We start from the raw sequence: 13,168 nt of genomic DNA on the forward strand, positions 1-13,168 counted from the left end.
CCACTAGAGGCATGGCATCCTCGTGGGCATGGTCCAGCGGGATTTCCATTCACGACATATGTGTGGCAGCGGGATGGACTTCCCCCTCCACCTTTGTCAGATTTTACAATATGGAAGTGCCCGCTCTGCAGGCAAAACTACTAGCGGTTTAATACGCTACAGCTCCCCTGGTGAGCTGCACTGATGGGACACATTCCACACAGACACATTCGTTCCCTTCCCACTATGTGCTTATGTATTACACAATCAATGACCCACATTCTTGCCGGCCAAATATTATTTCCCCACTCATAAGGGCTCCCCCGGGTCCCCCCTTAATTCCCTGGGGCTCATACAGTGGATGCTTGGCGCGCACGGCGTTGACAATGGGTTCCCGTAACGTAAGCTAGCTTACGCAATACGAGAGAACCTCTCGTAAGAGAACGTATTGGTTACCTAACGTAACCTCGGTTCTCTCTAGATGAGGGAACGAGTATTGCGTAGCCGGCCGTGCTCGTGCCACGAGCGACTTTTCGCTTCAGTCATTGAAAACCAGGGTTCCAGCCTACGAACTACGCTTATATGCACTCTAGTCACGCCCATTTTGGCGGGCTTTGTTGCAGTGAGCGCGCGGACGCCTCTCATTGGATGCGAGTTCGCCCAAGCTCGTCTATAGGCTGCAGCAGTTGCCGCAGAGCAACCTATGAGCTTGCTAGCTAGCCCGCTCAAGGTCTGCAGCTGCCGCACTGCGTTGACAATGGATACAAAAATTAAGGATAATTTTTTGGCTTCAATATCTCAGAAAAGATGAATCTTTCCCGTAGCGTAAGCTAGCTTACGCAATACTCGTTCCCTCATCTAGAGAGAACCGAGGTTACGTTAGGTAACCGATACATTCTAAACTTTCAACATGGTGGAGGAGAGTACAGTTTCTGTAGTGAATGACAGCTTTTGTTAATTTTTCTAAATACAGCTAATTGTTAGTGCTCGCCAATTTGGTCAAATTAATTTATGTATATCAGCAACCATTTTATGCATGTTGTAAATTTTATACTGTGAAAATAGCTTGTATTTTACCAAAATTCCATTATGGAATCACTGAGTGATATGTATTATGGTGTCAAAATAAAGGGTCCTCAAGATATACAAAGGAACTTCCGACAACTTCCGACAACAAAGCAGATGAACAGGACATACTTGTAGGCTACTTAAGAAGTGGGAAGTAGGATAATTCCAATTCCTAAGGCAGCATTAAACTCAGCACTGTAATTATACAGCCGCATTTATTTTTTTACAAATGTAATACATTACTTACATTATATTTAAACATTACCTGCTAAGAATATACAGCAATAGAGGACAATTTTGCAACAGGTAGGTGTAGTTGGCCATTGCGCTCTCGGTCTGTGGTAAAAACGCGGAGGTTTTTAATCTTATTTCGATATAGAAGATTTCTACTTCAGTTATTAACAACGTGTCTTGAGACACCTGGATTCTCTTCGTTGCGCTGCGTCTATTTTTTTTAATTTTATTTAAATGTTCTGTGTGAACCGGCGGTAATACTGTTAACTAATTCAGTTTTCTGCTGGCTGTAAATAGTGTATGTTAACAGCCAACGTAATCCCATCTGAAATACTATATAGGAGAGTGTCCTGTCAGTCTAATTTATATAACACCCTATTATTAAGACTATACTCTGCATTTTTCTGAGCATCGCTGTTTGGGCGCTTCCCGTGACGGGTCGACTGACTGCACACACCAATCCTGGCTCGCCATCCCTCGACCGGCCCAACCTTGGCCCGTCTCTCTCTCTCTCTCTCTCTCTCTCTCTCTCTCTCTCTCTCTCTCTCTCTCTCTCTCTCTCTCTCTCTCTCTCTCTCTCTCTCTCTCTCTCTCTCTCTCTCTCTCTCTCTCTCTCTCCATATATCAGTATGTGTTTAGCGCTGCACGCGCGCTTCAGCTCGCGAGCGCAGACGAGGCTCGTTTAATATTCTGTGCACAAGGCAAAGGAGGGAGAAGGGAGGGAGAACAGAGAGTGAAATATAGAGAAAAAACGAGGCTGTGAAGACAGGCGAAAACATAGAAAGAGAGGAGGAAGAGGGGAGCGGAGAGACATCTCCGCTGTCCCTTTAGGGCTACCCTTTGGCATCCGTTTGTCCCAGGTGCGGTATTCCAGCCTTTATCTCTCTTTGGGTTTGCGGGGGGGGGGATGATGTGATAACTGATGATGTTGCTGTTATAACGCGTCGCATGATAAAAAAAATATATTGAATGCTTATATTGCATGCATATTTCGCTGGAAAGAGAGAGTACATATTTGATGGAGACAGTCGTTCTGTTCGAGGTCTGTATCCCTTCAGAAACATAAAGACACGATTGTTGAATTCATGTTATCGTAATATAAATCTATGTGTGTGCGCTTTTGTGTGGTGAAGATTTGATCGTCTGTACTGTATCGTCGTGCAAAAGCCTCTCAGTGTGGGATTTCCAGTTGCTTCAAAAATCTTCATTTATCTACTGCAAAATCATGCATGAATGTTTTATTACTACCAGTGCTCGGAATCGTGACCGCGCATTTTCATATAGTGTGCACGTACGAGTGTGTCTGTACTGTATGCAACAATGTATATAGAATCTTATGAAGAAGCTCCTGAGAGTCTGTCAATTATGTAATTCTGTTCTTAATTTCCCTATTTTCTGCTCTACATGCACAATCTGCACATGTAATTCAAGAGGGAAGGATCTGAAATGTATATGCTATATGAAGCTGCTTCTCTTCTCCTCAATCACTTATCAGTGTTCCTCACCCTGTAAACCCCACCCCTCCCCACAGTCTTCAAAGGCAGGCTTACATGGCTTTTATCAGGCACAGGACCATAATTATGCAAATGTAATACATCCATATGGAACCATCACTGGAATCCTCTCAGTCACTCACCGAAAGGCATTCGTAAAAGCCATATGAGGGGGCGATTAATTCCCCCCACGACGTGACAGAGCAGCTGATGACGATGCTTGGCTGTGGAGAGCTTCCCTCTATACTATATCTATCTGTGTGGGAGCTGAATCTAAGGGCTGGCACAGTACTTCTCCAGTATCTTTCTCTGTCTTTCTTTGGCTGTGTGTTCCAGTGTGATGTTATAAATAATTGAGGTATTCCGAGGACCTGGGACAGCAAGCAGAAGAAGAGGAAGTAAGAGGCAGAGAATGGGAGTGCATATCTTACTGCAGACCGGCACCGTAATAGCCATGTGCATGTGCTTGTATACTTTCCAAGTGCGTACTGCCATATAAATCCAGTACGTGTGCACCTGAAAAGGTTTGGCTGTTTATCTTGGGTTTATAATGTTAGATGACCATTACTAAACTCCTTCGACACTCATAAACAACGTTACCACTCACTCTATTCGCAGCCGCAAGCCGCAAAGACCCAAGCATCATTTTTACAGTGATACAGTATGTAATACCACTTTGACCGCCAGTGGAGGTCTGGTTGTGTAAATGACAGCAGCCCTTGGCAGTGCATTTGAGATGTGTGTTTAGTGGCCAGTGAATGCGCTGAACTCAGGAGAGTACAGGGAGAGTGTCCAGGAACTCACAGCATAATGGCAGATACGAGCGAGATGATGCAGTGATGTGGATGAGTGTTGGTCTGAGGTTTTGACTGTGCTGAAGGCCATTTTTGCTTGGCTTCCTCTTCCAGTGCATGAGATTTAAAGGGTAAGTTCACCCAAAAATGAAAATTCTGTCATTGTTTACTCACCCTCATGTTGTTGTGAACCTGGATGTCTTTCTAGCTTCTGTGAACACAAAAGAAGATTCTAGGCAGCCTCAGTCTTCAACTTTTATGGGAAAAAGATTAAAAGCAAATGGTGAATGAGACTAACATTCTGCCTCATATCAGTTTTTTGGAACAGTTTTTTGTAGGTCCATACAATGCAAGTGAATGTTGACCAAAACTTTGAAGCTCCAAAAAGCACATAAAGACAGTATGAAAGTAATCCATATCTTCTGAAGCAATCTAATTGGTTTTGGGTGAACATCTTGCCATTATTGTCTCTTGGCACGATCATCATGTCAAGCTCGATTGCACTTCCTAGTGCTTGACACATGCAAAGAGCACTAAATGGCGAGACTGCTGATGTCAAGATTTATAGTGAAACATTTTTTTTAGATCCCTTCAAAAGAGTCTTTTGGATTACATTTATGCTGCTTTAATGTGCTTTTTGGAACTTTAAAATCTTGGCCACCATTCAATTGCATTGTATGGACCTACAGAGCTGAGATATTCTTCTTGAAATCTTCATTTGTGTTCTCATTTCTCTTTCATTTACTCATCAGGATGAGTAAATGAAAGAACTTTAAATTTTGGGTGAACTATTATTTTAAGGGACTGGAATAGTACCAGACGACAAAAGAAGAAAGAGAGTGATGGTATTGGAGGGTGGGAGATGAGGATAAATTGCGAGGAGTAATCAGTCTACTAAAACAGCGTTGTTATAATGTATTAATTCTTTCCCACTTTGCAGGAAGTCTGCCTTTGTAGCCAAAGGGGTAAAGAAAATTACTGTTATCTTCTGACAGGTAAAAAAAAAAAGCAACACTCTTACAGAAAACAAAAGCAGATTAGCATCCCGATGACATTGCAGATAAGACCACTGGCATGGAGGTAATACAGCGAGTGAGAGAAAAGAACAGAAGAAAGGAAAGAAATAATAACACAACATCTTCATGAAGATGTTACTCAAATATCCTTTTGGATATACTTAATGGATTTATATCCCTTGTCAATAGAAGTGTTCAAATTCGTAGCCTCAGTAGAGAAGAAAAGGATTAGCTGTCATTTTTCTTTTACAATTAGTCTCAGTCACATCTATCAATTTCAGGCGAAAAAGGGAAGTTGTGAGACAGGTTTCCCTGAATAAAGAGTGAAGGCAGTGTAACTTCAAAAAGAGGCAGGCAATTGTGGAAACAAAAAATATCCCAGTACATGCATAATGTGAACACCCCATGTTTGCCTAAAAAAACGGTTTGAAATTCTTAAAATATCCTAACGGCCCCCAAGATGCGTAAACATCCTGTGCTTATAAGCTGTAGAAAATAATATTTAGCTGATGAATTTTAAATTGACACACTATTCAAAATGTAGCACTGCACAGCAATTGGAATGTGTTTGATTATATTTCTATATGTATATTTGAACACTTGATGTAAAAGTGCAGAATGGTTCAGAGGTACAGTGTTGAAGCAGACTGCTGAACAAAAATAGAATATTTTTACTTGCAAGTTAAGCTATAAAGTTTTATCTGTGTGCATCCTCATTAAAATGCTCCAAAGTGTGTGTGGTTGGTGAGTTTGTGAACAATATTTCTCCCTTGGTGTGTCTTCATTCTAACCAACAATTTTTACAATCTTATAGGGATATTTCCCCCTTTTACTCACCCTCATGTCGTTCCAAATTACTTCCTTTCGCGAAACACCAAGGAGATATTTAAGCTGCCCTCTTCTATACAATAAATGTTGATTGGAGACCGGAGAGAGCCGTGCTGACTATTAATTTTGATTGTACGGAAAAGAGCTGCTTGGACAATCTGATAGATAATTCCTTTTGTGTTTCAAGCTAGAAAAAAACGGGGTGACTTAGGTTTCGAATTAAATGAATGTGAGATAATAATGGCATCATTTTTGTTTTTGGGTGACCTGTCCCATTTAAAGAGAGGAAGGCCCTTCTTTCAAACAGCTAAATCCATACTTCCAGCAACTGCAAACTTGTCAATCTAAATAGGGCAGTGGACTTTTCCTGTGGCACAAAAACTAATTGCATCATTCTTCATTGGCTTGACTAATTTGACCTCAGGGCTCAGCTCAGTGCAGGACCTCAGACCCATCTGCACTCTGCTGTAGAAACAGGCAATGACCTGAGTGACTACTGCTGATCTGTGCTGCTGATGGACAGCCCCCGACAGATCTCTACTCAAAACACCTGACAGTTCCTTATGTAGTAAAAGCCAGGTGTCTAATACAGTCAGTGATATTATCATTTTCAGTTAGCTACTGTATGCCTGCCTACATTGGTGTTGGGTGCTGCTTGTTATTTAGAGATTAATATGACCTGTTGTATTACAGGTGAAGTATTTGATTTCTGTGCTTCTAGCAGAACCAAGCAGAATTGCAAAAATAATGATTCTTTGCAACAACAACAACAACAAAATGTTTCCTGAACAATCTCCTCGTCATCTATTGGTTGGGCAAAGAGAAAGTCATGCCCCCAGGAATGTTCACTGCAAATCCATGAGTTGGAAATTATCTCCTCAGTCCAGTCAAGCTCTGTTAAAGGATTTCACTCAAAAATGTAAATTCTCTCATCATTTACTCATGCCATCCCAGAAGTGTATGACTTTCTTTTTCAGCAGAACACAAACAAAGATGTTTAGAGGAATATCTCAGCTTTGTAGGTCCATACAATACAAGTGAATGGGAGCTCCAAAAATCACATATAGGAAACACAGAAGTAATGACTCACTATGACTCAGTGGTTAAATCCATATCTTCAGAAGCAATATAAAAGGTGTTGGTGAAAAACAGATAAAAATGTAACATTTGAAAGTGAAAGTTAAAGTGGAGATTTAAAGTAAAAAAAAGACTTAAATATGGTTCTGTTTCTCATCCACACCTATTATATTGCTTCTTAAGATTTTAAACACTGGTGTAAAATGCATTACTTTTATGTGACCTTAATGTGATTTTTGGTCTGATCACCATTCAAATATTTTTCAAAAAATCTGTGTTCTGCTGAAGAAAGCCATATGCATCTGGGATGGCGTGATGGTGAATAAATGATAAGATAATTTTTTTCATTTTTCTGAGAACTATCCCTTTAATGGTTTGAAACCACTGCGTCAGAATCAGATAAAAGTGAAGCCCTCGATTTTTGCCATTGTGATTTTGACAATGCTTAACCAGACAACTTAAAGGTAACAGCTAACTTTTTGATTTGTTGGGTCAGCTAACTACAGGTTTGGTTTATTGTTCACACTGGTACATTTTGCCACCACTTCCGTCTGGTGGTGACGTCGCCAAATTGTTGGTCTATTGTTTGAGCCAATGTGGCTATGTCAGGCTGGATACTCAAACAGAGAAATATTTGAATCCTCCACATTTTTGGGGAAATCATCCTACAAATGGCCTACAGTTGTCTCTGCATATTAAGCTGGTAAAGAAGAAAGTATTTTAACACTGTAAAGATTACATCACCTATAAATAAGATAATTTGTCATATTAGATTACGATTGATTATTTTGTCTCTGAGTATTGACACTATTGTCTGATTATATAAATTTTTTGATTGAACTGGACAGGTGCATTTCTAAATGCTTTTTCATTTGAATGTAAAGTGCCTTTTTTATCAGCGCCTAATGCTTTTTTGAGACAAAACTATCTCTTTGGTTTTGTTTCTATGTTGGGCTTACTTACTGTTGTGTGTCATTCAATAACACAGCTACCTAAACTGGTCTGTCTGCTTCCCGTTTGAAACTGGTAGTGTGGGTATTGTCTGAATTGTCTCGACACCAAACAAAATTGTAACCTTCAAATGTTTCTGTACAGGATCTAATGACCATACAATTATGTCAGTTTTTATTGATGTCATTGAACACACTGAACCTTCTTGCTTGTTTGTGCTCAGTTACATATCCACATAATAATTTATTACTGTTGTTCTCATCTCTAGCATGTGATTGGGCAGGGTTCGCTGGTTTTGTGGCCTTTATGACACAATTGGACTGTGGCAATTCCGTGTGGCTTGCCCATGATTGGACAGTGACCGTGCAGGTTGCTGGGGTCCTTGTTGTGGTGTATTGCTTTTCCTGGAGATATTGATTCCGACCCGGACACCAGTCAATGGAATGTCTGAGATGGGTTTCATGTTCTGTTGTTCTGAGTGTCTCATGCCGGTGTCACTTGCATAGATTTTAATAGCACCACATTTTTCTATGAGGCACATTTCCTTCTGGTTTTCAGACATACATACCATAATGCCCTGGATCAATGCTGCAATTTATTACAGTATTTGACTTGTAAATGTCCATCGCCCAGACATTTACAGCAGCATCAAGAATACACTTTTCTTCTCTGTCTGGAATCCAAGGCTACAAGCTATATGGTGTATCCAGACTATTGCCCTCTTTTTCTTTCCCTGTCCTTCCCTTTCTTTTCAAGTCTTACAGTTTATGACTGTCTCTCGCTTTCAGCTTCTTCATTTTTTTCATTGCCTTCTCTTTTCTCTCCCGCTCGTGCTGTCTCCCCTCCCTGATCTCTAACTTCATACTGAATCGACCTGGGATTTTCTGGACAGTGACAATGTAGTTTGGTGCCAGACGGCCATCTTTCAGCATTTTTTAATTCAAACTCAGACAGATTTACAGGACAAGTGGCAGTAAAGAGAACAGACAGGGGTTTGGGGGGAAGTGCTTTTTCATGGGCTAATCTGCAACTAACATTTACAATGGACTGAAGATCTGAGATAGACAGATAAATGGACCGCAATCTGTTCAGAAGTGTTTTTGAACCGCTTCGTTGCAGGTCTGTTCTGATAGTGCCAATGCTCGATGCTAAATGCAAATAATGCAATACGGCTAACAATATAGTAACAGTTGCAAAATAAATAGGCTTATCAACTTTTAAAAGGGAGGAGAAAACACTTCTTATTAAATATACCAGGTATCATCAATACGATACCTGGATCGGTATCGGCTCCATTACTGATGTTTTAAACGGATTGGGTATCGGTCCGACGAGCCTTATCCAAATCCGATACTGTGTGTTCCCTTTACAAAAAGCTTCACTATGATGCTGCGCTTTGCTAAGCGCTTTTGGGAACAATCCTGCATTGTGACCAGCTGTGAATATGTGTGTAACACGTCAATGAACACTGACCGGAATTTATAGCCTCGGCTGGTGATGATCATTAGATGCACCTGTGGCCAGGCTATAAATAGACGCGTCACCAGCGTGTCGTCAGATCCATTTTCTTCAGAGCAAACTGTGTTATGTGTCTCACAAGCCTGTCAGAAACTTTCTTTCCTCTGCTAGGATTTAGAATTTTTTAGGCAGTGCGCAGTGAAACTTTTCTCCTTTCCCTCTTTCTATATATATATATATATATATAAAATAGAAAAGAAAAAGGTGGAAAAATGTCGGAGAAGCAAAGCAAACGATGCGTGTTTCCCTGTCAACGTTCTATGACTGTCAGGGACACGCATCAGTTTTGTTTTGTTTGTTTGGGGGAAGAGCATACTGCTCTCGCATTGGGGCAGGGCGAGTGCATGCATTGCGACCTACTTTCGGGCGAAATGCTTCATTGACGTGTTACACACATATTCACAGCTGGTCCCAATGCAGGATTGTTCCCAAAAGCGCTTAGCAAAGCTCAGCATCTCGTTCCGCTTTTTTCAGGTAACAAAGACGTTAGTCATGTTTGTTACTGTCTAGCTCAAAAAATGACATAAAAGAACCATTAAAACACAAATAATGTGGTTCATATGAATCATGCATTTTATTCAAAGCCACTTGAAGACGTGCAATAGCTCTGTGAATTGCAATAGGCTGTGTTTAATAAGTAAATATATAAAATACACACGCAGCTCCAGCGCGTTATTGAATGGCGCTGCTCTGTTGACACACACCCACGGCTATGTTTTAGAAGGCAGTTGATGTGCCAACGTAGCCACGGGCCCGTCCAGTTCAGAATGTCAAAATAAGTTAAAGGTGTCACGGAAACACCCACGGAGGCAGAGATATGAACTCAGCATGATTTATTGAGCAGATGATTGAAACAGTGAACATTGTGAGTAAATCCAGCAGAGTGGCAAACGGCAGGTGAGTAATATCCAGACAGGGTATAGACACGATGAACAGATAACTCACAACAGTCTTATGATGCTTGCAGGCAATAATGAAGACACAGGTATGTTTGACATAGTAGAAAGGACTGGAGTCTCAAAGATACTATCGATGAGAACATTTGTTTACAAATTATAATAATATTTAAGTTGAATAGGTTCCAAAAAATAACTGAGTGAATGAAAAGTGAGCTGAACTAAGTTGAAATTTTTTTTGAAAAAAAGAAAGAAAGAAAAATACAAAATAAGACATTTGTTTCTTTTCTACTGAACACTTGAAGACTGGAATTACTGTTAATTTTGCTGCTACATTATCCAGTATACTAGTTAACAACGTCCTCCTCGGAGCCCGCTCCACCGCTGGCCCTCGCGAAAATCGCCGGTACATCTGACGAAATCATTCCCCTGGTTCCCCTCACCCATAGTCTGGACATGTGGCTCACGCTTTCCAACCCGTCGCGATGGCTGACCCAGACCGTCTGACTCGGCAACACGATTAAATTTGTCAGGTGCACGCCCAGGTTTGCCGGCATCTACTTCACCACGGTGAAGGCCGAGAACGCCACTACCTTGTGCGCTGAAATCGCCACCTTTCTATGGAAGCACACGATAGAGTCTGTCCCTCCAGCGGAAATGAAGTGGTTCTACAGCCCCTACTTTATTATACTGAAAAAAGGCAGTGGGTTGCAGCCCCATCTTGGACCTGCGAGTTCTCAACCAGGCCTTACACATACTCCCGTTCTAGATGCTGATATTAAGATGCATTCTAACGAGCGTCCGGCATCAAGATTGGTTCGCGGCTGTAGACGTGAAAGACGCATACTTCCACATCTCGATTCTACCTCGTCACACACCCTTCCTGTGGTTTGCATTCGAGGGTCAGGCTTACCAGTACAAAGTCCTCCCTTTCAGCCTGTCCTTGTCCCCTCGCATCTTCACGAAGGTCGCAGAGGCTGCCCTTGCCCCATTAAGGGAAGTGGGCATCTGCATTCTCAACTACCTTGACGACTGGCTAATCCTAGCTCACTTTCTGGATGGGTTGTGTGTACACAGGGACCTGGTTCTCACGCACCTCAGCCGGCTAGGGCTTTGGGTCAACTGGGAAAAGAGCAAGCTCCTCCCAGTTCAGAGCATCTCTTTTCTCGGTTTGGAGTTGGACTCAGTCTTGATGACGGCACGCCTCACGAACGAGCACATACATTCGGTGCTGGCCTGTCTGAAGGCTTTCAGACAGAGGACCGTGGTTCCACTGAAACTATTTCAGAGTCCCGAGATGGGCATGGCGCCACGGCACACATCGTGTGTCCATCACTCCGATCTGTCACCGTCTCTTCATCCCTTGGAACGACCTCGCATTTGTATGGGCAGGGGCTCCCCTAGAGCAGGTATCCAGGTGCGTCATGGTTACAACTGATGCATCCAAGACAATGGGCCTCCAATTGGCATGCGGCTGCCGGTGCCCGTGACTATGTTGGCACATCAACTGCCTCGAATTGCTGGCAATACTGCGCGCACTGCGGAGGTTCTGGCCGTTGATCAAGGGCAAGCACATGTTGGTTTGAACAGCCAAGGTGGGTTCCGCTCCCCTCGCATGTCACAACTCGCTCGCCGTCTCCTCCTCTGGAGACAGCAGCACCTCAAATCGTATAGCGAGCCACTCACATCCCGGGCGACCTCAACACCACAGCGGACACACTGTCACATCAGGTCACCCGCAAGGGAGAGTGAAGACTCCACCCTCAGGTGGTCCAGCTAATTTGGAGTCGATACGGGCAGGCACAGGTAGACCTGTTCACCTCCCCAGAATCCTCCCATTGCCCGCTCTGGTATGCCCTGACCAAGGCCCCCCTCAGCATAGACGCACTGGCATAGAGCTGGCCACCTGGACTTCGCAAGTATGCGTTTCCCCCAGTGAGCCTACTTGCAAGGTCAGGGAGGATGAGGAGCAGGTCAACCTAGTGGCCCCCTACTGGCCCACACAGACTTGGTTCTCGGACCTCATGTTCCTCGCGTCAGCCACTCCCTGGCAAATTCCCCTTTTGCCAGGGAGGAAGGACCTTCTGTCTCAGGGATGGGGCACCATCTGGCACCCACTACCAGACCTCTGGAACATCCATGTCTGGCCCCTGGTTGGGACATGGAAGACCTCAGTGGCCTACCACCTGCCATGGTAGCCCCAGTCTCTATGCTCATAGAGCTTCCTATAGGACCTACCATGGGACTTCTCCACATGACATACTTCCGATTAGTCTCGGCAAGAATGGGGTTATTTCCTCTTAACCCCCCATCCTCTCTCTCTGGGTGGGGTGTGGTCTCCTCTGTGTCTTTCCCTTAGGAGTGACATCCCCCCCCACCGACACTGGAGTCCCGGTCAGTTAGTGAATTGTCTCTTTTTCTGGGGAGAAAAAGAAAAAAGAGGGAAAAGAGGCACGATGAGGACAAGCCTGTCCCCATTCTTTTGAGCACTCAACTCATCCCCAAAGGGCTGTTCGACACTCACACTTGCATCAGGGGAGTGTAAAGCAGTCAATTGAAAGGAGGAGGCGAGAACTGGCTTGACGATATAAATAATATTTTAATGAGCTACTAAAACAGAAGACACACACACATGACGGACATGTCTGTAAACTATCTCTTTCTCCTGCATGATCCTCTGCAGTCGACCGATATCCCTCTTGGAGGCTGGATTAGCCTAATACAGGTCCGGGTGTATAGAGTCTGCCCATCTCGCACTGCCGATACAGATCCACGTGATGGCCACGTGATGTGTGCCATGGCGCCATGCCCATTTGCCTTTTATCAAAGATCAGAGGTGTTTCCGGGCTCTCAAGATTCTCACAATGTCTCGTTCCCTCAATCAGTATCCAGGATGTTTTGCTTGGTGAATTACTGGCTTCGTGATTTCTTTGGCATTTTTAAACACTTTTGATACTATGTTGTATCAACACCACTGTGCTGATGTCCAAAGTAAAATCATTGTCCTGAAGCAAAACCGGTTGTGATCCCGAGAGCCAGACTGATAGACTGCTTTGACACACTGATTAGGCAGCTCCAAGGAGAGGGCAAAAGCTAATGAACAAGTGTGTGTGGGTGAACATTGTGACCTGAATCTTGTCCTGAATGACTTACAGCTGTACTTAAGACTTTGACTGATTGACTGATGGAATGGAGCGGAGAAGATGGATGCAAAAGAAGCGCCTCGCTTGAGAGAAGCCACATCACAATGAAAGACCAATGACATTTTGCAGGCCTAAAAAGCATGAAAGAATACTCTATCAGAAAGATAGATG

The 13,168-nt window shown here is 43.2% G+C and overlaps 1 protein-coding gene across 1 annotated transcript in view; it reads left to right on the forward strand.

Moving 5' to 3' along the window:
- Positions 1-1,920: 1,920 nt before the first annotated feature.
- The window catches only part of LOC127647829 (synaptotagmin-C-like), a 57,545-nt gene continuing 46,297 nt past the window's right edge, over positions 1,921-13,168 (forward strand). Inside the window, exon 1 of the mRNA XM_052132311.1 lies at positions 1,921-2,141. The gene's annotated coding sequence lies outside the window, so the exon portion shown is untranslated. The remainder of the gene's footprint in view (positions 2,142-13,168) is intronic.

Source organism: Xyrauchen texanus, chromosome 8, assembly GCF_025860055.1.
Source record: "Xyrauchen texanus isolate HMW12.3.18 chromosome 8, RBS_HiC_50CHRs, whole genome shotgun sequence".
In the NCBI taxonomy this organism is placed as follows: Eukaryota; Metazoa; Chordata; class Actinopteri; order Cypriniformes; family Catostomidae; genus Xyrauchen; species Xyrauchen texanus.